Genomic DNA, 25176 nt, shown 5'->3' with positions numbered 1-25176 from the left:
GGCGCCTCACATTAGCAACCTTGCAGACTGAAACAGTTATTTGACATATTAAACATAAAGGTCTAGGATTGGCGTGCGATGGTAAAATAAATACAAAATCATCAGTCCATCTGGGGTTGAAGTGTCGGTTTTCACCGTCAATTTTCCGCCGTTTCTCTCCGCTCATTTTGGATCAGTAACGAGAGTAACGAGATTGACACGATATCGCGATAATTACACGCTGATCAGTCCAATGCAAGATTGCCTTTTAAGAGCTATTGAAGGAGAAATAATTTGGACTCATTTAATTCGGATAACATAATAGCGAACATATATTTACATTTATTTAAATGATTATAAAAATAAATTCTGTAATTAGAATTTTTTTTTTATATTGGAATATGGAGTGCGTTCCAGGGGCCACGAGAAAGCTCCCCGCGGGCCGGATTTGGCCCGCGGGCCGCCAGTTGAATATCCCTGACCTATGGTATCTCTCCGTGTGACAGGTGGGGTGCAGCAGCCTGTCGCTGAAGGTGCTGCACAGTGAGGACAGGGTGTCCTGGAGGGGGTGGGACATATTGTCCAGCAGGGAGGACAGCTTGGCTGCCATTCTCCTGTCTCACACCACCTCCACAGTGTCCAGAGGACTCCCCAGGACAGAGCTGGACTTCGTCTGTTCAGTCTCTTTCCGTCAGCAGCCGAGATGCTGCTGCCCCAGCAGGCCACACCATAGAAAATGGCTGATGCCACAACAGAGTCAAAGAAGGTCTGAAGGAGTGCCCCCTGCACCCCGAAAGACCTCAGTCTCCTCACCAGAAAGAGTCTGCTCTGTCCCTTCTTGTACAGAGCAGCATAATTATCAGTCCATTCCAGTTTATTGTTCAGATGAACACCCAGGTATTTGTAAGATTTCACAATCTCAATGTCTGCTCCCTGGATGTTCACTGGTGTCGGGGGGGAGTGTTGGCGCCGTCTGAAATCCACCACCAGCTCCTTGGTCTTTGCTGCGTTGAGCTGAAGGTGGTTCCTCTGGCACCAGAAGGTGAAGTCCTGCGTCAGCTCCCTGTACTCCCTGTCGTCCTCGTTGGTGATGAGGCCAACGATGGCGGAGTCGTCAGAGAACTTCTGCAGGTGACAGGTTGCGGTGTTGTGGGTGAAGTCTGCAGTGTAGAGGGTGAAGAGAAACGGTGCCAGCACCGTCCCCTGGGGGGCCCCCGTACTGCTGATGATGGTGTCTGATTGACACTCCATGGTCCTCACGTACTGTGGGCGGTTGGTGAGGTAGTCCAGGATCCAGGAGGTGAGGTGGTGATCCACCCCCGAGAGCTGCAGCTTGTCCCCCAGGAGCGGGGGCTGGATGGTGTTGAAGGCACTGGAGAAATCAAGAACATGATCCTCACAGTGCCCCCAGCCTCCTCCAGGTGGGAGAGGGACCTCTGAAGCTTTTTTTTTAGAGGGGGGAATATATACAGCTATCACAATAACATGCGTGAATTCCCGAGGTAAATAGTGTAGCCTCTAACAGCTCTATATCCCTGTCGCAGATTCGTTCTTTGATAGTGATGTGCCCTGAATTACACCATCTATCATTCACAAACACAGCGAGCCCTCCTCCTTTCCTCTTACCGCTCTCTCTCGTCCAGTCCGCCCTCAGCAGATGAAAACCGCCCAGTGATGTGTTGGTGTCCAGGGTTAGCTCCGTTAGCCACGTCTCGGTAAACACAAGGATACTGCTCTCCCGATACTCCCTCTCATGCCGGGTCAGCGCCGCGATCTCGTACATCTTGTTCGGGAGAGATCTAACATTCCCCATGGTGATAGATGGAAGGACAGGTCTGTATCGTCTCCTCCTGGCTCACAGCTTTGCCCCGGCACGGCGTCTGTTAGAAATTAAAATGGTGTAATTTGAATTAAATATACTATTTTATTTAAATCAGTTTTATTCTGAAAAACCGGAAGTTCAGACTATTAACCTAACATTTTATTCTGAAAATTCTTCATTTCCGGTTAGCATTAGCATTTGGTGAAATGCTACGTTTTCATATCGTGAATTGAAGGTGAACTGACATGTGATGTTGCACACTGGGTTTAGCACCAATTTATTGCAGCTGAATAACTTTTATTAGGGAATGTTTAAATAACCACAGACACCAGAATGATGTAATTTAGCAACAGAAAAAGGCAGGAATTGCATTGAACCCGTCCCCCGACAACGCCGGCCAATAGGAGAAGACCTCAGATGACAACAGGAAGAGCAAGCCAAGAATTGACTTCTTCTACCCCCTGACCTGTACACGGTAAAGAACATAAATAAAGCTAAAAAGAGTGCAAAAAGTACGGGCTTGACTTCCATAAAATGGGCTTGATTTCCATAAAATGAGTCCTGGTGGAAGAGAATTGGTCAGCCCTGCTGATTTTCCACACTCCACACTCCAAATATTGGCAGCCATTACATGCCTCCTCAGTGGTGTTTAGTGCCAATACCTGAAATACTGACTTTCATCATGACATTTGCTAGGCACACTCTAAACGCCCAGCGGCAGCCTAGTTTCTATGGAGATCATGTACATGCAGTTTTGTACAAAGAAAATAAACTCAGAATAAAACAGACAAAGTTAGTGGGAGGAAATAATATTAATTCATTATTTTTGTCACCATATTTGCTATTCCTTTGTTGACGAGCATATGAAATTGAATCAAATGCTTGGCTAATGTGAGTCACGTTCTGGCAAATTAGTATGCAGCCCTAATTTCAGAGTGTTCCAGCAAATGAGTGTCTGACTTTGTTAGAACATCAAAAGCCACAGGAAGCTTGATTGGAGCTTTTGATTTGGTCATTGTTCTGCTGACATGAAAATGTGGTACATTGCCACTTTGCGGGAATTGGCATTCCAGTCAGGATGGTAATTACTTCCGAAAAATTGTGGGTCTGATTGAGTGTTTACATTTATCTTATCAAACTGTTGTAATTTTAGACTGATCAAATATGAATGTTGACAAGTTGATTCTAAAATAGTTATTCTATAGAGTTTGATGGATAATGAAAAATATTGTTTATACAATTGACCACCTAATAAATCACCCTTACAAAATCACACATTTTTATATGAAGATTCTAAATAGCAGTTCCACAATTTGTTACCATTTTGGATACTTTAGATCTAGATGGTACCTGGTTTTGCAGTTTTTTCTTTCATTTAATTTTGGAGATCCTCAGGATACTGTCAATATCAGTCATTTGCTATCTTTTCAGATAAGTTGTGCGAAAAATTACCCTCCTGGGGGTAAACCTTAGAAATATATTCAGTGACTTTTTACCAGACATTTGTTATCAGCTGTAACTTACCCTTGAGTTGCTTTAGACCAAAGGACAATTAACAATATGTGTTACACCTAATGGATTCCACTGTTAGTGAATAACTTTCTTCTTTAATTAATTGGACCCCAAGACCTCAGGGAGTTGATTAAAATACCTTTTACTTGTTATCCATTGTATTAATGTGTACATTTTGACTCAACAAAAATTCTAAAGTAGCAAATAAAATAGAATACCAAACACAGAGAAAGAAAGTAGACAAAAACAAACTGAAATGAAAATATCTTGCTCTGAAAGCTGACACATTCACAGCTTCCGACTGACAAACGTAACGGTAAGTTTGAATTGTTGAGTGTGTTATGAAGGCTAAATGCCAGGAATAAATACTATAATATAATGAAATATGTGGCAAAACCATAAGGACAGACAAAATAAATGTTTATACCCAAAGCAAATTATTTAAAAAATTACAAAAATCTAGTAAGAGGCAAATAATTGACACCCATAAAGTATGAAACAATCTATAAATACTTAAAGCCGATATTGAGAAATACTCCTGTAGGCCATAAGTCATTGCTGCCTTTTATTGTGTTTAATTGTAGCTGAATGAACAGCTCCCATAAAGTTCTGCTGTAATTGAAGGTTTTTTTCTGTCTCTGAGGCTGTTTGTCTCTTTATCTCTGTAGCCGTCTCGCCTCTCCCTTTCACTTTACATGACACTCGATCACTTATGTGACAATGTCCCGGGCAGTGGCGTAGCTGTGGGTGGGCCCATATGCACGTCTGGTCCACCCACAGCCAATCAGCGCGTCATAGTGCAGAGCTGGGAAGCCCAGAAGGAAGTGCCACAAACTGCAGTTCATCTAGTGGCCGATAGTTTATGCTTATGTTCAATTAGTGCATTAAGAATTATTAGTCATTAATGAATTGTCAGCTTAGACCCCACGCTTAATAAGGCTCCCCTTGGCCCACCTATATTTCTCCAGGCCCACCCACACAATAATTCCTGGTTACGCCACTGGTCCCGGGAGTTTAATGAAATAGTTTGACCAAAACTTTACATGTTAGGTGAACTTGCACACATAGTGATGTTTTTAAGCTTTTTGAGTTGTACATGATGCAATGTTGTTGTCAACTTTTCTGGGTTTTCATTGCTCATGGTTTAAATGCTTTATTGACAGAATATCTTATTTGTTCAATTTTAGGATTAAAGAGCCTGTGACACGAGTTTCCCCCATCATCCAAACCCATCAATTTGAGTAAATATTGTCCCCTTGAAAACCATTACGGAACTGATCTTGAATATTTGTACTTTGATAACCATTAATCTGCCCTTCAAAGTTGACCATTTTCTGGATCTTCTCGGGGATTCTTCAAGTCCCGCCAAATTATGTGTGACGTCATTGCGGGCACAGCGCTCCAGCTGCACCGTTCAGGATCCCAGCATCTGCATGTAAACGCACGATGGCGCACACAGCAGCAAGCTCAGACAGCGATGACAGTTTAATTTTGAACGTGTCTGAGAGCTCATATGAGGCTGAAGGATCGGTTTATTTTGTATCTGTTAGAAGTTTAGGAATTAGGTGCGTCAATATGGGCGATCATACGGTCATGTAACCAGTGGTGGACTGGGACTAAAAATCAGCCCGGAACTCTCGACCGGCCCACTTCGGTACCGCTAGTAAATTGTCAACGGGGGGAGTGGGGGATGTGCTAGTGACTTATCCGACTTGAGTTTACAATTACAAAAATAATCGATTTGTTTTTATATCACATCCGACGGGAAGAAATTCAGCAGCTCTCACTACCGATTTTTAATCCTAATTTAATCATCATCTTCACCACGATCATTTATGTTTATGTTCGCCTTGACATGAAAGCACTGACAAATATGAATATACTGTAGTCAACTTCATTAAAACCTTATTAACGTGCCTAAACTCAGTAATTCACCATTTCTACGCATGACAACACACTTTGTCCGTGTTTGGCTCTCTCGCCGCACAGTGAAGCGTTCCCGCATTGACGTCACTTCCGGCTTCCCCCAAAACTTCAAAAATGAGTCGAAGGAATTTCCCCGCGATGTTCGAAATTATTGATATTTATCTAAATGGTATTGCACCTTCTTTTTTTAAACTGACGGTTCGAGATGACTAGTAGCCCAATATTTCATTGCACAACAGTTGTTGGGAGGCTGTCACAGGCTCTTTAAGGCTTACTGTTACCCATGGAAATATCTGTCAAATGTGTACTATATGGATGTTGCATGCATGTGCTGCATTTGAGCACAAACTTTTCGGTTGAGTAGTATTTTTCTTTAGCTTTTACGTTGGGAAGGTAACTCACAAGAACTGTTATTCTTGTGTTGGATTATGGGAGACCACTTTTGCTTGAGATAACATTTTGCTTTCATATGGGAAAAGCATCATACAGCTTCACTGATACATCTTACCAATGGGGAGCAAATAAATGTTGAAAATTAATTTCATCACACTTATTATGCCGATGTCTGCTTTGTAGTGACGAAATGCATTAGAGAGCATTAGTGCATGAAGACCATTGAACAGGAGATTTTCCCATGTGTTTACACTGACTGGGTTTACAAAGAGGCCATCACAAATATTTAAAAAGAGCTTTAAACACATTATAAATCATGTCCCTCGTTGTGCTGCCTTTTGAATGAGTCTGTATAATATACGTTTTAGGTTTAACAAGATTGTAACTGCCCCCCTGAAATTATAGGTGTTTTTTTTATTTTTGTTCAGCCAGCACCCCCCCTCCCCCCCAAAGCTGTAAACCTAGGGGAAACACTGAAAGATAAGCATATTATCTTAAGATAAACAGTATTCTTTACCTCTCTTTTTCCTCATTGACTTCCTGTCGGACAACAATGCTTTCTGATGAGGTTTAAAATTTAAGGGCCAGGGGTCATCCAAAACCGCAAGAAAGTTTCCTTGGTAAACCTTTTTAAACTCTCTGTTGACCATTTACTGACCAGACTTGGGATGATATATTTCAGCAGTGATAGAGAGGAAACATTCTATATTCAGAGTTGTTGTGAACTAGGCAATTTTGTGTATTTTGTGTCAAAAAAGCTGGTTATGGCACTGTTTATTTTTAATGAATGCAAAACATGGATATATTTGTTTCTCATGTTCTTGCTTCATGTATTGTTTCTGGAAGGTATAAGAACAAATATGTTGCTTTTTGCAAAGTTTTCCTTTTGTATCGCACCACAAAAAAGTAGTACTGTAGCATTACTTACCCAATTTCATGTTCCTACTTTGCACATCTGTAATGTGACTTTTGTGGATGTGAACATTGCATTATTGGGGTGAACAGAGAAATTAGGGATTTTTTGCTCTTCTTTGAAATGAAGCAATACAATGAAATCGATATATTTTATAACCTTATCAAGCTTCCCAGCAGTATTATAACTCACACTCACCTGTGTTCTCATTTGATGATAAGTCCCTGCACTGCAGAAAGTCTCTCTGTCCACCACACATATCAGAACAGGGTCACTGCTTTACTGCCTGGGGATTCTTATTGGACAATAATAGTGCCTGAGATACACAGCAGGTGCCTGAAGAAACCCTCTAATGGAGCAATTATTCTCAAACAAAAGGTCACCTCAGGCGTGACGACAGGCCAGGAAATCAATAAAGCTCCCAATTACGACCGAAGCACGGGGCCTATATTTGGTCTACGGTCGTCAGCCTTCCAGGAGATGATCAGATTTCAAGGCAACCTCATTCCTTCAAGAGTCTTTGGGAGAAGTTACCACATTTTTTCAGGTGTTTTTGCTTTGCCCCTTTTATAAATGCATAAATTATCCTTCTGAGAAAAAAAAAATGATTCTCTTCCAGTGATGTGCATGGAAACCAGTTTTACCTAAATTGGGATTAGGATCCTTTAAAGCCAACTTAAAGTGTGTTCTGGTGTCATGATTATTGGCTCTGAATTCCAGTAAGGATGTCAAATACTGTATGACGCATTAGAATATTGCAAGTCTTTTTATTTAAGGTCATGACCAGACTAAATATATAATTGACTTGCAAAGCAAAAGACTGGAGAGAGTTGGTCAAAAACAAAAAGCTTTATTCAAGCAGAGGAACAGAAAATACAGCAGTGGAGTCAGGAAGTTGGCTGGCACTGAGACGTCAGGGACAGGAGGCAAAAATCCAAGCAATAGATTCAAAAGACGAGGAGAGCAGCGAGACACACCGGAGGGTCGAAACACAAAGGAATTATCTGGCAGGGAAGTGGCATGAGGGCCGGGCTTTTATATCTACAGATGAAGAGGTGAGTGGAAACAGGTGTGCCTCGTCTGCTACTGGGAGGAGCCAGCCAACTCCCTGTCACACACCAGCCCTGCAGAGGAAAACAGAGAAGGGAGGGGTGAGACAGGAAAAAGCACACAACAAAAACTAAGCTAAACAGAATCATAACATAGTGTTGCACATCCAAGGATGTGATCAGATGGATAAAAAATCCTTACATTGCCACCAGTGTTATCTCTTGATTCTTATGTCCGTCTAGGTTTCTTCATCAGTTTGGATTATGTACCTGGTCCTTTCTAATAGTTTCAAAATCCATCCAAGAGCCATCTTGCAGGAGCATCATTTATTTTTAATAAGACCGTTAAAGGAGACTATAAAAAATGCCACAAACTGAATTTGTTATTTAAAGTATACGCTGTAGGTTTGAACAGTGTTATTGGAGTGTGGTATAATTGGATGACAAATTGACAAAGCAGCATCGATAACTTTACCCTCTTGTAATTGACATCAACTATTGACTCCAGTGCAAGAAGCATACTGCATGAACAAAACCCTTGTTAACCATTTCTTGTATGTACATATTGACATCAGCGTACAAATGGGTGTGAACAATCTCTACTGACTTCAATGTAATTGAACAGCATGTGCAATACTCTTTCTCAGACTTTTACCCCTTCAATTCCTACTTTGAAATTCACCACTTACCCTTTGCTGCTCTTCATTGAGGTAAAATAGGAGAATAGAAGAGCCACAAAGCCCAATCCAATGTGACTCATAGATACCTTAAGATACATTATTGAAGATAAAGTATAGCATTTTAGTCTGAAAGACCAATAAAAGGTTATTTGAAATATCCCCATACTGTGAATAGTCTGTTTGCGAACATAATAGGTGATTATGTACTGCATGTACAACTAAAAATGGATTGGAGAGTGAGTGTTGCATAGGGAACAGAATGTATGTCTTTCTTCATTTCATATAATAGTATAGAGGTACATAAAGCACTTTTTACAATGAAGGAAACAAAGGAAAACTTAGGTTTTTCTAAATGTACAGATAATAACTTAAATCTTCTTTTACTTGTCACACGTGTAGACCATGTTGTCAAGTTACCCCTTTTATACCCAATTATAAAACATTTGCAGCAGTAATACTATGACACACATCCTGTGAATTTGCCACAGAGAGATAATAGTATCAGTCACACGACTCCTGAGTTGACATGGCAGGAAAATGTTAAATGAAAATGTGCTTATTTTTTTCAGAGGATCCATAACCTTCTTCAATGTACATAACAAATGAAGCTGGAGCCTAAAGGCAATTTGCTCAGCATAAAGCTTTATAGCTTAGCATGAAGACTAGTTCCAGGGGGGAACTATGTTCTGCTCATCAAATAATAGTTAAGTCCCCTTGAAAAGTCTACTTCCAGTTTTAATGCTAAGCTAGGTGAATCGCCTCCTAGCTCAAGCCAGTATGTAAATTGAGTGGTATTAATGTCATTTAACTCTCAAAAAGTATTTCCAAAAGTTGTTAATGAACTATTTATAGACACGTTCAAACACATTTTTTTTGTATTTGGTAGGAAGGGTCTCAGAACCTTTTACACTTTAAGCATTGACTGACTATCTTCATACACCCATAGAGGCTAATGCACGCATCTCTCTCCTCTTCGGCTCACTCGTGAGACACACCACCAACCTTTTCTCCACTGTAGCTTGACAGGAAAGCAAACTACGACTAATGCTTGTCAGAAAAGAGCACTTTCTCTGGGCTATTTTGAGGTGGAGGCAGCAGCAAAGTGGAGAGATGAGGGAACAATTAGTGAAAGGAAAAAAGGAAGGCAAAGCTTGTTTTTGATAATGAAAAAATCTATTTCCCTTTGGTACTTTTCCCATCAAAATCCCTTTGAAGGTAGGGTATTATTCCTACTTATACATTGAGTGTTTTAGCAAAATAATGTGTGATCTTAGTTTTAAACAGGTTGTCTCTTCAATGATGTGTTCTAATAATGCTTTTCTTCATATAACATATTGACGAGTCAAAGAACTAAATCAAAGTGAGCTCATATGAATGTTTGAATGTGCTACTTTGTCGAACTGTCATCCTCTGCATCTGGTAAACACCTCCAAAAAAATGAGCATCAGTATCAGAGCTCACAACCTGTTGCCCTTTGAGCATTGTCATAACTGAATACCTCGTCTGTTGATTAGCACAATTGTTTTTAGTACAATGTGAGCATTTGTTCAGGATCACCAACTGGCTTATTGGTGGCTTTTGTTTTGTAATTATCCATACGTCAGTGTGTTCTTGGCAGTAATTGTCTGCTCGGCAACTTAAGTGCTGGGCTCAAATGGAAATGTCAAGCTTTGTAATCGGAGAGACAGTGTGAAAAGACTATACAGAATAACGTTAAGCTTTATTGATGGGAGTGGTTGAGCTTTTGGAAGTGCATTATTATTATGACTGCTTGTTATTATCATCAGTAGTATGATATACTGCATAATGGCGACTGTGCAGCAAGCAAAGGAAATATGCTCTCATTGTCTAAACCTAGAGAGGTACTATGTTTTGAGTATGCTTCTCTCAACACATGGTGTACACAATATGAGTAGTTAAATCAATTCTGCTGAGCTGTTACATGAATTATAAATGGCAGACTTCTATAAGAAATGTTTTTGTTTGTTAATATGATTACTGAACAGCAAATCTTGTCTGTTTGTTTTTACTGTATTTGGTTCAACTCAGGCTCTAGCTAAGATGTGAGTATATTCATACTGATGTTCAAATTTTACACCTAAGAGTTGCCTAATAAAGTTTTACAGACTGAGGCATACTGCACTGAGCAACCAACCAGCAAGTGCTATCAGAGGTTAAGTGTCCTCCCTCTCAATTTATTTTCTGTTGTTATGGAGGTGAAAAGGTCATTTTGTATTCCCTTTCGTTGTGCGGATGTTTGTACCAGCCTGTAGAAATAGGGCAGCACATTGTTTGATAATTAATGTGAGTGAGTAATATTTTAAGTATATGCAGTATTTAACCAGGAGCCAGAGTAGGTTTTGAAGGTATGGAATAATGGTCGTGGTCCCGGGGCGGGTGAAGGTAAGCAGGCAGGCAGCAGATTTCTTGACACATTGAAGTTTATTAGTGATTTTGTTTTGGGCGCCTTAAAGAGAATCTTGCAGGGTTTTTTTTTTCTACATTTATGCTTAAACTTGATTGAAAATTACAATCAAAAAAAGTGAATATAGGATTTGATATGTTTTACGAGACATAAGGGCAGGAATTCAGAGGGAAAGGAGCAATTTTGAGCTCTGTTCTTAAAAAACGGCTTTTTTTTAAGGTCATACGTCAAACGCGTCATATTACATCACACAGGGGACACATCTCCACTCTCTGACCGCGGGTATAGTTAGTAGTTGCGTTGAGTTGAGCGGTTGTGTTTTGGTGAGCTGGTATCTTTTGGTAGTTTTACATTGTATTTCACCATTTGTAATCATGGTGCAGTATTGTGTTTGTGCAGGTTGCACAAATACCAGCCTGTCAGGACATCGAGCCCACAGTTTCCCTCACAGGAAAAGGACCGGAGCTAGCGTTCGTTCCTGGGTGGGTTGTGCATCCACCTCCCTGCAGCACATACTCTCCACAGCTTTATCAGGAAACCGTATTACATCTCTCTCCCCCCTCCCTTCGCTGCTCTCTCTCTCTCCCCTCCGGTACACGGCACCGTAAGACATAGTGTGGAGTTGCATTAGGTAACGCTGTGGTGGCTGTACTGCTCCAGCCGTCTCCTTTGTGTTTGTTTGTTTGTTTCCCCCTGTCTGTGTTGTTTGTGTGTGCGTGGTGGCTGTCACTCCTGGCTCCCGGCTCAACCTCCACTCACCTGCTGCAATCAGCTGTGCACCCTCCCCTACTACACACCTGCTTTCCATCAAGCCATTTACAACGGCATATCAACGGAGGCTCCACAACCTTTCTCCGCCAGATCGTCAAGTATCAGCCGTATCTCGCATCTCCCCTCCGGTACACAGCACCGTAGTGTGGAGTTGCATTAGGTAACGCGAGATACGGCTGATACTTGCGCATTAGTTTCTGTTATGGATCAGTATCAACAGTCCTGCCAGTAACGTTACTATATTATCAATGCTACTTTAGTTATAGCCTGATATATGATAGCTAACTTCAAAATGTTGTGATGTGACGTTAGCTAACATTCTGTAGCTAACGCCGGTCACTCACCAAGATAGCTGCCCAGTTCTCCACTGGTTCTCCACACACCACAGCTCAATTTCTCTCCAATGGCCGTTATTTCTTCTAATCCTTGGCTGCTCCTGGTCTCTTGGACGCCTAGCAGGCTCATAATTATAAGGTTGTGGTCCGTCATATGCATTCGAATATTCATGTTCAACTTCTTCTGTGTCTTCTGTGTCGAAACTAGCATTGGGATCCATGTTTATTAATACGTTACAACGGCCGCTCTCCCCCTTGTTTCCCCCATGTTACGTCACACGCGGGAGGTCACGTGCCGAGGCTTTTTTAATGCGGAAGTGAAAATGTCTTACAAAAACGACGCCAGATGTCACTGTAGTGTATATTTCTGTATATTTTTGGGAAAATCTAGTGTATTCATCATTTTCCTACACATTTATTCACAGGTGTCTTTAACCTGGAAGTTGCTCTTTAAAGGATGCAATTGCAGTCGTTGAACGTCAAGCATAAACCTTTGGCTGGAGTTTTTTTGTTACAAACGTTACAACTCCCCCCACTTTTATTGGTCAATGTTTCTATTACCTAGCTTACTCATTGGTAAGCCACATAACCGGCCTTCTGCTTTTGTTGGGTTAAAATCCTACTGTTGTGTACTGATTTGCTCCTGAGCTAGTGACTCAAACAGTGTGATTCTCTATAAACAAAACAACACAAAATAAGGTTGTTATTACAACCAGAAAACAGCTTTGTGAGATCAAAAGTATGGTGCACGAAGATCAAAGCAGAAGCATTTTTTTAGGCGAATTTTGGCAAAACCACTTTGTTAGTTGCATACTAAGCATACAGATGGACAGAGGATTAGATCTCACTGCAGGAATAGTTTGATGGAGTTTGTTTTCCTGTGAGGAAAAGCTTATTATTATTGCAGTTCTTTCAAACATCTTTCAATCAAAGTAGATTACAGTTAGGGATGCTCCGATCGCCAATTTTGGGGCCGATCGCCGGAATCAGTATCGGCCGATACCGATCGCCGATCCGATCGCGTGGGCGGGGCCTATGGTGATCTTCTATTTAAAGTGATGTTTAAAAATCAGTTAATGGGGCTCATTCACTGGCGCTTCCACAAACAACAACCAACATAATTATTACATTCAAATGAAGTACATTATTCAAGTTAACATTAACTTTGGATAATAACACAGGAGAAATTAGCGGAAGCGCTCTTTTTTCCTCTCTCTCCCTCTCTCTCCTGACAGTCTGTCAGTATCTCATGCAGCTCACTGATCCAGTAATGAGTGACCCGGCAGTGAAGAATAAACATATTTATAATAACTAGTTTAGCTTGTTCCAGAGTTAGATAAAATAGCTTATATACACTCATAATTTTCGTAATGCGATCGGCTCTCGCGATCGGCTCTCGCGATCGGCATTTTTAGGGAGCACCGATCGAGATGACACAGATGAAGGTGGACAAGCCCTGGGCGCTCCCCCAGTTCTGGGGGGCGATGTCTCAGGAGGCAGGTGCAATCGGGGCGTTACCCACTCTGGGCCAACCTCTCCAGGCTTGGCTCCTGAGAGGGACAGGCTGAGACAGGGTGGATTGTCTGATAGTGTTATTCAGTCTATCCAGGCAGCTATAAAGGGATCCACCACAGCCTGTTACAGGCCGAAGTGGCTTGGATTCCAGCGATGGTGTGAGAGAGCCCCTATCTTGTGAATTGGGATCTATTTTGTTGTACTTACAGTTATTGGTGGACAGAGGGCTTGCTCATTCCACAGTGGAAGTGTATGCAGCAGCCATCTCGTCCTGCCATGAGGGATTTGGTGGCAGGTCAGCCTTTTCTCAGCCACTAATGTTGCGGTTTTTACGGGGGGTCAGGAGGCTTTGCCCAGTTGTGCGTGCCTCCGCCCCGCAGTGGGACCTGATGCCTTAACGTCAACCAAAAGATACTCCGAGTTAACCGCTCTATCGGTGCACCCGAGTTGTTTAATGATCCAGGGTGACCAGAGCGGGGCGACACTCAGATCGAACCCCTCCTTTGTGCCCAAGAGCCTAAGGAGTGCTCTAGACCTGAACTCTAGGAGTTCAGGTCGAGGGCTATTCAGTTGGGTGGCTTTAATCTTCCACCCCATAGTGGGGTGAGGGAGGCTAAATTACACCTCCTCTGCCCGGTGCGTGCGCTAGCGTGTTATGTGGAGCGCACGGCTGCCCTTAGACGCACTGAACAGCTGTTTGTGTGCTTCGGGGGCGGGGTGATCGGGACAGCCTTGCCCAAGAAACGCCTGGCAGGCTGGCTCTAAGAGTGCATTACACATGCCTACGGACAGGCGGGGAGAGCCTTCCCCACGGGGGTCCGTGCACACTCTACACGAGCCAACGTGTCAACGGCTTATTTAATGGCGTGAGTGTGGAGGACATATGCACGGTGGCGTCTTGGTCAATGCCAGGCCCCTTCATAAAGTTTTATCTCTTGGACATGTCTGGCTCCTTTTCATCGTCTGTGCTTGCTGGGGCAACGCAGGACTGGTGAGGCGGGAGGGGGGCTGTGGGTCAGTGGGCATCTGACCCCCTCCCCGGGGGTGGGGGAGGCCTCCACGTCAGAGCACACCTCCCAATTTTTTCTCCACGGTTACGACCGAGGGAGAGGTGAGTGAGGCGCAGCGGCTGCTAACCAGAAAGCTGGTCAGAAACAGTGAGATGGAACAGTACTCCGCAGTGGCTCCGCAGTACCCATAGAGTCCAGTAGAGGGCGGAGCCTGTGAGAGATATAACGAGGGGTTACGTATGGTAACCCTTGTTATATAAACACAGGCAGAGTCCTCTACTCAGGGGCCCTGTCGGTCCTATGCTGCTTGCTGAAGAGAAGTGTAGGATGACAGTCAGGATACGAGGCCTCCTTTTGCCTGCGGTGAGTTGCGCGCACATTCAGGTAGGCCCGCCCTGGGGCCGGCTACGTCTAGAAAGTCTCAGTGGATGAATGCTTGCATGATAGGATCAAGGGGGAGTACCCATAGAGTCCAGTCGAGCAAGTTTTAGTCTTGCCTCTCATTAGGTCAACTTCATGCCCAAAATCTCAATGAGCTGTCTTCCTTCAAACAGCATGTAGTTTGATGGGATCAGCATTTTCAAGATTATGTCATATCGTACTCAACTAATGAATGATAAACTCGGGCCACAGGTTCCTCAACAATACAATTACAAGACATACATAAAGGCATTAAGTAGTCTTATGGCCTGTGGAATGAAACTGTCCCTGAGTCTGGTGGTTTTAGTCTGGATGCTGCAGTAACGCTTGCCAGACGGTAGCAGACAGAACTATTATGATCGGGGTCTTTTATAATCCTGAGGGCGTACTTCCTGAGCCGCTGGGAGTAGAGGTCCTCCATGGATGGCAGCTCCGTCCTGGTGATGTTCTGTGCAGTTTTCACCACCCTCTGTAGAGTCTCACGGCTTAGGGCGATGCAACTTCCATACATTACATTACATTTCATTTGTTAGACGCTTTTATCCAAAGCGACTTAGATACATTCAGTACTGTGGACAATCCCCACAGGAGCAATTTGGGGTGAAGTGCCTTGCCCAGGAACATAACGACATGCTGACTGCAGTGGGGTTTGAACTTGTGACCCCCTGATTCAAAGTTCAGCGCACTATTCCACTGAGCCACAGCCTCCATACAGCCTCCATATCAGGCTGTGATGCAGCCAGTCAGGATACTCTCTATGGTGCACCTGTAGAAGGTCAGGATACTCTCTATGGTGCACCTGTAGAAGGTCAGGATACTCTCTATGGTGCACCTGTATAAGGTCAGGATGCTCTCTATGGTGCACCTGTAGAAGGTCAGGATGCTCTCTATGGTGCACGAGTAGAAGGATCCGACTGGAAGCTGATTCCACAAAAGTGGAGCTTGATAAGAAAAGGCTCTGGCTCCCATTGTACTTTTAGAGACTCTAGGAACAACCAACAACCGTGCATTCTTGGAACGCAATGCCCTAGTTGGACAGTAGGGTATAATGAGTTCTGTAAGATGGCGCCTGCCCATTAAGGGCTTTGTAGGCGAGAAGAAGAATTTAATTTATATCCTGTGTTTTATAGGGAGCCAGTGTAAGGCAGCCAAAACTGGAGTAATGTGGTCCCTTTTCCGAACTCTAGTTAGTACACGTGCTTAGGCCTGTCACGATAATTAATTTTGTTGGACGATACATTTTCCCGGAAATTATTGCGAAAAACGATAATATTGTCGGCACCATTTTTGACCACTGACATAATGATAATATATAATAATAATTCAAGTACATCCTTTCAAACTGAACTTTGTATTGAACATTCGACATTGCAAATGTAATGTGAAATAATATTCAAATATATAAAAGATATATAATCAATAAAATACATACATTTAATTATAACAAATTAATTAAAATCACACACAACCAAAACAATCAATTAAATAGACCCAGGCTGTAAAACAGAGCTCTCTCTCTTATTTATTTATATATATATATATAAATAAATATATATATATAAATAAAAAAATAAATGAGCACATATTGTCTCACAAGCAAAACAAACCTCCTTAAAAGTACAGTCAAGTGTACAGTCCACTGTCCATACAAAGACCCAGATGCCTCAACAGGCCATATCCAAATCTGTACAGTATTTCAAAGATTTCGAGCAAGGAACACCAAAATGTTTACATTATTATTGATGCATTATTATTACAAATGCATCTTTGATTGCAAACTGTAGGGAAGGTGGGGGCTCTCGAGCTGCCGTGTTTCCTCCCAGCTGGGAACACGGAATGGGTAGGTTGTGTTGCAGGTGCAGTTTAAGGTTGGTCGTATTGCTAGCTTTTGTTGCTACCTTTTTTAAACGAATGCGACAAACCGCCCGGTACATTGAAGTCCGTAGGTTCGCCTTGTTGATTTGGCTTAAATCTAAAATATTCCCACACCGGAGATGTGGTATTAGGTTTTGCAACCATTTCCATTTAACTTCAAATTCCCCTCGAGTAAGTCACACGTTGTCTCCTGCTTGTCTCTATATTATGTGACACGCGGAGTGTCCTGACCTGGCTGTGTCATGGGCTGTGTGTGAGCCCCGCCCCTCACAGTGCGCCGGGCTAAAATGCTGGTCACATCCTTATGTAAACGAACACGCATGTAAACGGCAATTTATCGAGCTCAGAAAAGTTATCGAGTCCATTTTTATTTATCGTACGATAAGTCAATTTATTGATTATTGCGACAGGCATACACATGCTGCAGCATTTTGAATTAGCTGAAGCGACTTAACTGACTTTTTGGTACACCCTGATAATAAAGAGTTACAATAATCCTGCCTTGAAGTAACACACGCATGGATTAGTTTCTCTGCATCGTTTTGAGGCAAGATAGGCCAGATTTTTGCAATGTTACGTAGATGAAAGAAGGCGGTCCTTGAGATTGATTTTATGTGGGCGTTAAAGATAAATCCTGATGAAATATAACACCAATATTCCTTACAGTCTCACTGGAGGCCAAATGAATGCCATCCATAGTTAATATATTTGTAGATAGTTTGTTTCGTAGATTATTTGTGCCTAGTACAATAACTTCAGTGTTTAACATAACAATGTTTAAGGTCATTCACGTTTTTAAGTCCTTGAGGCAGTCTTGAATTTTATTTAGATGATTAATTTCATCAGGCTTGATGGATAAATATAGTTGAGTATCATCCGCATAACAATGGAAATGTACAGAATGATTCCTTATATTATTGCCTAACGGAAACATATATAGTGTGAACAAAATAGGTCCAAGCACTGAGCCATGTGGCACTCCATAGCTCACTTTGGTTTGCATGGAAGATTCATCGTTGACACACACAAACTGAGACGGTTCAGATAGATAGGACCTAAACAAAGAAAGTACAATTCATAAACAACAATATTTATTGTCAATTAAAATTGAACTATACAGATATACAGTCAAATACTGTGGATATGTGTAATGTTCCTCTCGGGCTGCATTTAAAAATAAAATAGCTTTTGAAAATGTGTGCATCTTAAAAGTGCTTAATTTTAGATAAATAAAATAAAGTGTAGCAGCAGCTTGAGTTTCTTTTTTTCTTTGTTAACCGTTTCACATTATGGCTTAACAGTTTCAGACAGATTTAAAGTTTCTCTTTCTTTCCCTCTTATATTGCAGTCCCTCAATCACTTTTTTTTTTATTCAGTGCGATAATTGAGCTTGAGCGTGTCCTGCCAGGAGTTTAAATCTGGGCTGAAATTGTGTAAGGGCCATTCTCATACACACATACATGTGCTCATAGTCATTGGTTAGCCTCGGTTAGCCTGCCCTGGAACGATATTTATTTTTTGTGACCTCAGTTCTGACTTTGTCTCATGTGTTTTGTCTCATAGTGGCGTTTTGGCACTTTTAATGAGCGCCACGGTCTCTGAACAAATGAGACACACTGGTTCTGTGCTCCCAGTGCGCAGGATGAACATGAATGAGTCCTTCCACTCAGGATTAAAAGCTCTGTCCTCACTGTCCACTTTCCTCTTCTTAGAGAGCGCCATGTGTAATTATTTGTCTCTCCCTGTCTGCCGCTAACACGCCTGTTCACTCTCCTCTCCGCTTCTCTCCCTGTATCGCTAATTATTCTCTTCACTCACTTTCCTCTCCGCTTCTCTCTGCCGCTCTCTCGTCTCTTCTTCTGTGTTTCTCTCCCAGTATCGCTCACTCGTCTCTTTCTCCCCCTGTCGGCAGCGGTTAAAATAGAATTGCTCCGTCAAAATTGAAATCCCCTATTAATGTATTGATTATAGGTCCGGCATCTGGGTCCGGATCCGGACCGCGGTCCCCCTGTTGCCGACCCCTGGTTTAGAAGAAAGAATAATTGAATTAAATTGTTCAAGGTTTATGGTTGAAAAGTATTCTAATTTATAGGGGTGCACCGAATGGGAAATTCTTGGCCGAAACCAATACCGAAAATAGGAAACAGTTGGCCGAAAACCGAAAGCCGAAAGGCCGAAAATGATTAATAGAAATATATATATATATATAATGTATACATTTTTTACCAATGTTGTTCAGCTACCTGATTATGAAAAAATACATGATTATGGCAAAACTTAACTTAAATAATAATCACTATTATGGGTCCATAAAACATTTATTCAGCACTTTTGAATGCATACAGTACATTAATTCCAAGTCAAGTGCATTTTCTTTTCTCTATAGGATAACTACAACAAAGTGCATTCAGAACAAAGCCAAGGTGCTTTAAAACTGCATAAACATCTAGGCCAGTAGGCCTACAACAAAATAGTGTAAATAAAGACTAACAGCCAGGCCTTCAACAACAACAAATGCAGCTATAAGTGCATGCATACAAATGTACAAACTGGATAAATCCACATGAATGTAACTATTTACAAATGAAATTACAATTCAATTTCATAAGCAAAGTAGTAAACATTGTATAAAGATACATAAAGTGAAAACTGGATACAAAATCCACAATCAATTACAAATTAAATTACAATTTCAAGAATCTGCAAATAAGGTGGTCTGTCCTCATGAGCAATGTAAACAACATTGTATCATTTAGATACCGAAAGTACAATATATTGAACACTGTGCTGCTGTCATTTCCCCCTAATGATAACCTGAGATGGTGAATTATAACTCACAATGAAAATTGTTCAGGAAAGTGGGTATAGAGTAGACATGTAGAACTAGATAAGCTTATGATAAGCCAGCCTTGTCTACTTATTAAGGAAAAGTGGGAGGTTATTTTTAATGAACAGTAGCTTCTCTGCTTTATCAGCCATAAGTCTGTTCCTCTTCTCATCAAGCACATGAGAGGCAGCGCTGAACAGTCTCTCGCTGTCAGTGCTTTTGATTTGATCTTACTCTGCATATTTGTCCGGGTGTTTTGATTTCAAGTGGTGGAGTAATCCCGAAGTGGTGAAAGTCTTTGCAGTTACACCCCCTCGAGAAATGTCAGCTGAACACGTTTTACAAATCGCAATCTGCGCCTCTTTCTCTGATATTTTTAAATATCTCCAAGCGCCAGACATGTTGGCTGTGAGCCAGCCGCGAGCATGGTCCCGCGCCGTGCTTGTCGCCGCCTTTTGATTACGTCATCACAACAATACGTTAGCTTACCAACGTAACCCTGTTCCCTGACATTCGGTGATATTTTTTCGGTGCTAAAACCCTTTCGGCCGAAAGCCGAAACGGCCTTTTTAACCATTTTCGGCCGAATATTCGGTGCATCCCTACTAATTTACTAGTGTAATATTAGAATTTACGTTTCCGGGAGCTGTTGATAACACTATACTGGTCAAGGGCAAGAGGTCATTAATTTTGTTTTTCTAAGATTAACAATGTTATCATTAAAAAAGCACATACAATCATTACTACTGAGTGTTATGGGAATAGAAGGCTCAGTCGAGCTGTGGCTCTCTTTCAGTGCTGAAAATAAATCTTGCATTATTCTTATTCTCATCTATTAATGAAGAGTAGTAAGCTGCTCTCGCTTTACGCAGTGCTTTCTTATATTCATTGAGAGTAATATGCAAAATTAAACGAAATTCTTTAAGTTTAGTGGAACGCCATATCCATCAAGTTGTCTTGACTTTTGCTTTATTTTGCGGGTTTCGACATTATGCCAGGGAGCTAGTCTATGTTGTTTTATTTTCTTCTTTTTCAAAGGAGCAACAGAGCCTAATTTTATTCGCAGGGCACCTGTAGCACTATCAACAACATGATCAATTTGGGGTGGTGTACATTTTGTATAAGTTTCCTCCCTTACATGCAGACATGATATCAAGTTAAGTATTGATGGAATCTCTTCCTTAAATTTGGCTATAGCACTAACAAATGGTTTGTAGTCTAGTAACAGTACTTCAAAAGTTACCAAAAAATGGTCGGATAAAGCAGAATTATGCGGTTCGACTAATAGTTGCTCAATTTCAATACCATAAATCAGAACAAGGTCGAGAGTGGGGTTATAACAGTGGGTTGGTTTATTTACACTCTGACTGAAACCAATATAATCTAATATAGAGTTAAATGCAACATTAAGGCTATTTTTATCGCCGTCAACATGAATATTAAAGTCACCTACGATAATTACTTTATCTGTTTTAAGTACCAAAGCTGATAAAAACTCAGAGAATTCTGATAACAATTCTGAATAAGGACCTGGTGCACGGTACACTGTAACAAATAAGAATGGCTGCAAAGTTTTCCAGGTTTGATGCGTAAGGCTTTCAAAGGAGGTATAATTTAATTTTGGTTTAGTATTGATAAGTAAACTTGAGTCAAAGATTGCTGAAACTCCACCTCCTCGGCCTGTGCCTCGGGCAATATGAGTATTGATATGGCTGGGTGGATTGGCTTCATTTATGCTGACATATTATTCATGTCTCAACCAAGTTTCAGAGAGACAGCATATATCAATATTATAATCTGATATTAAATAATTTACCAATATTGCTTTAGATGCTAGAGATCTTATGTTTAAGAGTCCACATTTAATCTTCCTGTTTTGTTGCACTGTAGAAGTTGTTACATTTACTTGTATTAGGTTACTATGTATGACACCTCTATTAGGTTTTACTTTAAATTGTCCTTGGGCAGACACACACACCGTTGTGGTGTCCTGGTCTCAACTCTAGTTTGTCATGGATTAAGTCCACAAAGCTCTGAAATGTTTGCCGAAATTAGAAGTACAAGCTCTTCCCACAGGATATATAATACTATGGTGGGTGTACACCGAACAATCTCATTTCTAAATAAACAACACTGTTAATTATTTTGTTTGCTACTGTTAAAATCAGGACCAATAAGGAGCCTGACAGATCTATGAACTATCGGAGCTCTTACACTTCTTGCGTAGAAGGCAAAAGAAGCCTGAGTGTAACCTGATGGACACAAACATGACATGATCGCTCTATAATGTGCTTTCATACAATGATATACTGCTGCAGCCATATGGGAGTTTGTCATATTTAATCTCAGAAGTGGATTAGTTAGTGCTGGTTGTTAAATCACAAACTATCATTTATAAAATACAGTTATAAAACACCTTCACTGACCTTGTACTGCTTTTATTTGTGTACTGTTAATTATCCACTGGACCAATGTGGCACGAGATGCGGTTGCTTGACAATTGGGGATTTGAATGCAAAGCCTGTATAATTAAAACAACATATTATAATAAACAACATACCGGTATTTTGCTGTGTTGAGTGCTGATATATTTTATAACTGGAAATAGTCAAGCAATAAGCTCTTAACCAGTTAAACCCCACGGCCCCGCGGTCGGGGGCAAAACGCAACATCTTGACGAAACACAACGGTAATAACAAAGGCTCTGAATTAGCCCTGAGCGGAAAAAAATGCTAACACACTTAGCACAGAACTCACAGTAAAATACCCTTATTACTAATCGTATCTGCACAAACAAGATATCGATTAGCAAACTGAGATTCCACAGATTCCAGAAATATAAGTATCATCACTGAGCGATCAAAACAGGGGAAGCAAACCCAGACATCACACCACGTAGCTTTACGGAGCAAACAATTTGTCTTACCTTTTGCTGTTTCTGATCAAAAGTTGTGTTCAATGGCATTAAAACGATAAAAATGATGCTGGTTAAGGTTAATCCATAGGTTAATCCAATGTCTCTGTGTCACTTTGAAAGGATTACTGATAATCCATCATTCCATTTTTATGTCAATAACGGAGATTTCATATTAGCTGCTATGATAGCTACTAGTTTATGACAGCTTCCGGTTTTGGGCATTCTGGCTACGCATCACTCATTCACCAATGGGTAATGGTTAGATGGATTTGAGGAACTTCCCCTCGATTCTATTGGCACTAACGGTTAAAAAGAGGTGTCAATCATCAAAATCGACCGAAGGGGGGCCAGAGATATGGAAAATGCACCCAAATGACCCCAGAAGTGTTTTTTTCTTTTTCTAAATCTCTCTAAAAAGGTCAAATGTCACTTGTGTTGCATCAATATTGTTATATGTAGAAGTTTTTGCGAGTGGTGGAGGCTTAAATGCTAGTGGGAGTTGGGTTTGCACTTCAGTCATTTTTCTTTTGGTACCGGTGATATTCACGTTCGGGTGATGCCTTTTCAAATGAGTGTGCAAGTTTGATGTGTTGCCAGCCGCGTAATCCATTTTAGTTGAACAATGCCGACAAACAGCTTTGGTTCGGTCCACCTGTCTTTGTCTGTCATCCTTGTACGTAACTGCGAAACCAAAATGTTCTCAAACCAGAGACTTCAATGATGCTGGAGGATTTTCGAGCTCAACTTTATCTGCGTTCGCCATTTCAACAGTTCCTCAAACAACTGACTACATTTGAACGCATCCCTGTGACCAGCTCTCATAGTATGCCTCTCATCCTATGAAATGATTTGGTCGCTCTATGACGTGTTGAAATTACACTGAACGCTGCGTTCCTGCAGCCCCTCTTGGAGCATGGGCTGCAGGAACATGCTACTCGAACGCTGCGACGCAGCACCTGAGATTACTTCCAAAACGTTTTTCATGTTCTCAATTTTTTACATTTAACGTTGTATTCGTTCGGTTCGGTACACACGTGTACGCGAACTGAAGGGTCCATACCGAATATTTTTGGTACGAATACGTATACCGTTACACCCATATCAGCCACCAATTATTGTAAAAATACAATGCATCAAACGATTTTAGCGGTTAGCGGTAATTATGTTTGCAGCCTTGACAGGGTTGCCATGGGAACGCAACAAGAATAGGCTAACAAAGTGAATGGAACAGTGGTCACACTGTTGTACCGGGGGAATTCCTCACAGATTTTGATGTTATTCCAAATAATGAATATATTGTTAAAACACTAAAGGCCTTTATGGAGAACACACTTAGTGTATTTGAACATGCACTGGGCAGTTTGGGATCCTGTGCTGTTCATAACACATGAAAATATCTTAAATGTCCTGCTTCATCAACAGAGCAACAGTGACTATTTTTCAAGCATTTGCTATCATTCTGTTGCTAGAAAGGGTAGAGGTTTTTTTTTTTTTTAAGAAAAGGCATTCTACATTGTGAATGCACTTCAGCCAAACATGTTGCCAATATCAAAACACTCTATTCTTTCTACATGATTGTTCCTGTTTTGTCAGATAAAAGCGATACAAAAAACATCAGGCATATATATTAGCCAGGGTAAACATCAGCAGGAGCAGGAGCCTCTTTTTATTAGACCTCTGTGTCTGGAAGCAGTGGGTTGTGGGGCATTTCATTTCCAGGAAGCGTGTACGTCTGCTGATGCATATTGTTTCCATGACAGCAAATTATTTTGCCAGAGTGGTGCGACCAAGAGTTGCGTTATGGAATGAAGGCTGATAGATAAGAACAGAAGGAAAGATACTTTTCAATTCTTAATGTTCCTGAGAGATGCAGCACACAAAAGCACTGCCGATAGGCCGCAGTGAATACCAATCGCTCTGGTTGTGGGGCGAGGGACATGCAGCGCTTTGCAGTGAAATCCTACTTCCCTTCCCGGCTTTCTCTCTGCTTCCCTGTGTCTGGTTTCTGTGTCTGGTTTCTGTATTCTCCACTGCTTCTCAGAAGACTTTCTCATTATTTTCCAGCTGTAAAATGTCCATGCAGAACACCTTACAATCTGTTTTATGATGTTAGTAGCCCTGAGCCGGTACGGGGTATATACTGATCTTGAACTATAGAGTTATTTTGAATTGGAAGACTATACATTCACACTATAGAATAATACCTTGCCCTTCAATTTTGGGATGGTTTTTTGTCTCTCTGGTCTTCAATCTGGGTTCCCTGTCAACTTTTAAGTGCTTCTCCAGGTGACGGAGTTGCTAGGTTGTAAGGTGGTTTACTTTCTTAAAGGGAAATACGAAAAAAGGGATTGACAACAGTTCGTATTGGATCTATTTCAAACGGCAGCAAAGCAGTGTTTCCTTCTAGGTGCGAAAGGAGACTCACCCAGGCTTTCATTATCTCACTATTTGTTAAGGCTTCTTTTATCTTGGTTCATTACATGCTTTCTTCGAAGAGCTGGCTCTTAAATTGACAGTGTTTTATTCAAAACATGTATGGATTGATCTATCTCTGATTACTTCAGTGCATCAGTTTTGGACAAATTTGTGTAGTGGGGTTCACGATACTAACCAATTTATGAACTCCGGATAGATTTTATCCAGGATTTTTCCAGATTCTTTGCCAAAACACCTGTGGTGTAAATATAATATGTTTTTTTTAATCCAGTCCGTAAAACACCCTTGTAAAAACTGCCAAAAGCATTTATTAAATGAAGAACAGACATTTCAGCAACTCATTTAGTGGGAATGCTGTTACAGTATTCCAA

At 41.2% G+C, this 25176-nt stretch overlaps 1 protein-coding gene across 2 annotated transcripts in view; it reads left to right on the top strand.

Moving 5' to 3' along the window:
• Window positions 1–25176, top strand: part of LOC307026621 (A-type potassium channel modulatory protein DPP6-like) — a 352894-nt gene that overhangs the window by 178347 nt on the left and 149371 nt on the right. The gene's annotated exons all lie outside the window — the stretch shown is intronic.

The sequence above is a fragment of the Notothenia rossii genome, assembly GCF_949606895.1.
Source record: "Notothenia rossii genome assembly, chromosome: 12".
NCBI classification, from domain to species: domain Eukaryota; kingdom Metazoa; phylum Chordata; class Actinopteri; order Perciformes; family Nototheniidae; genus Notothenia; species Notothenia rossii.
Note: the sequence above shows the minus strand (reverse complement) of the source record. Positions and strands in the feature narration are given on the sequence as shown.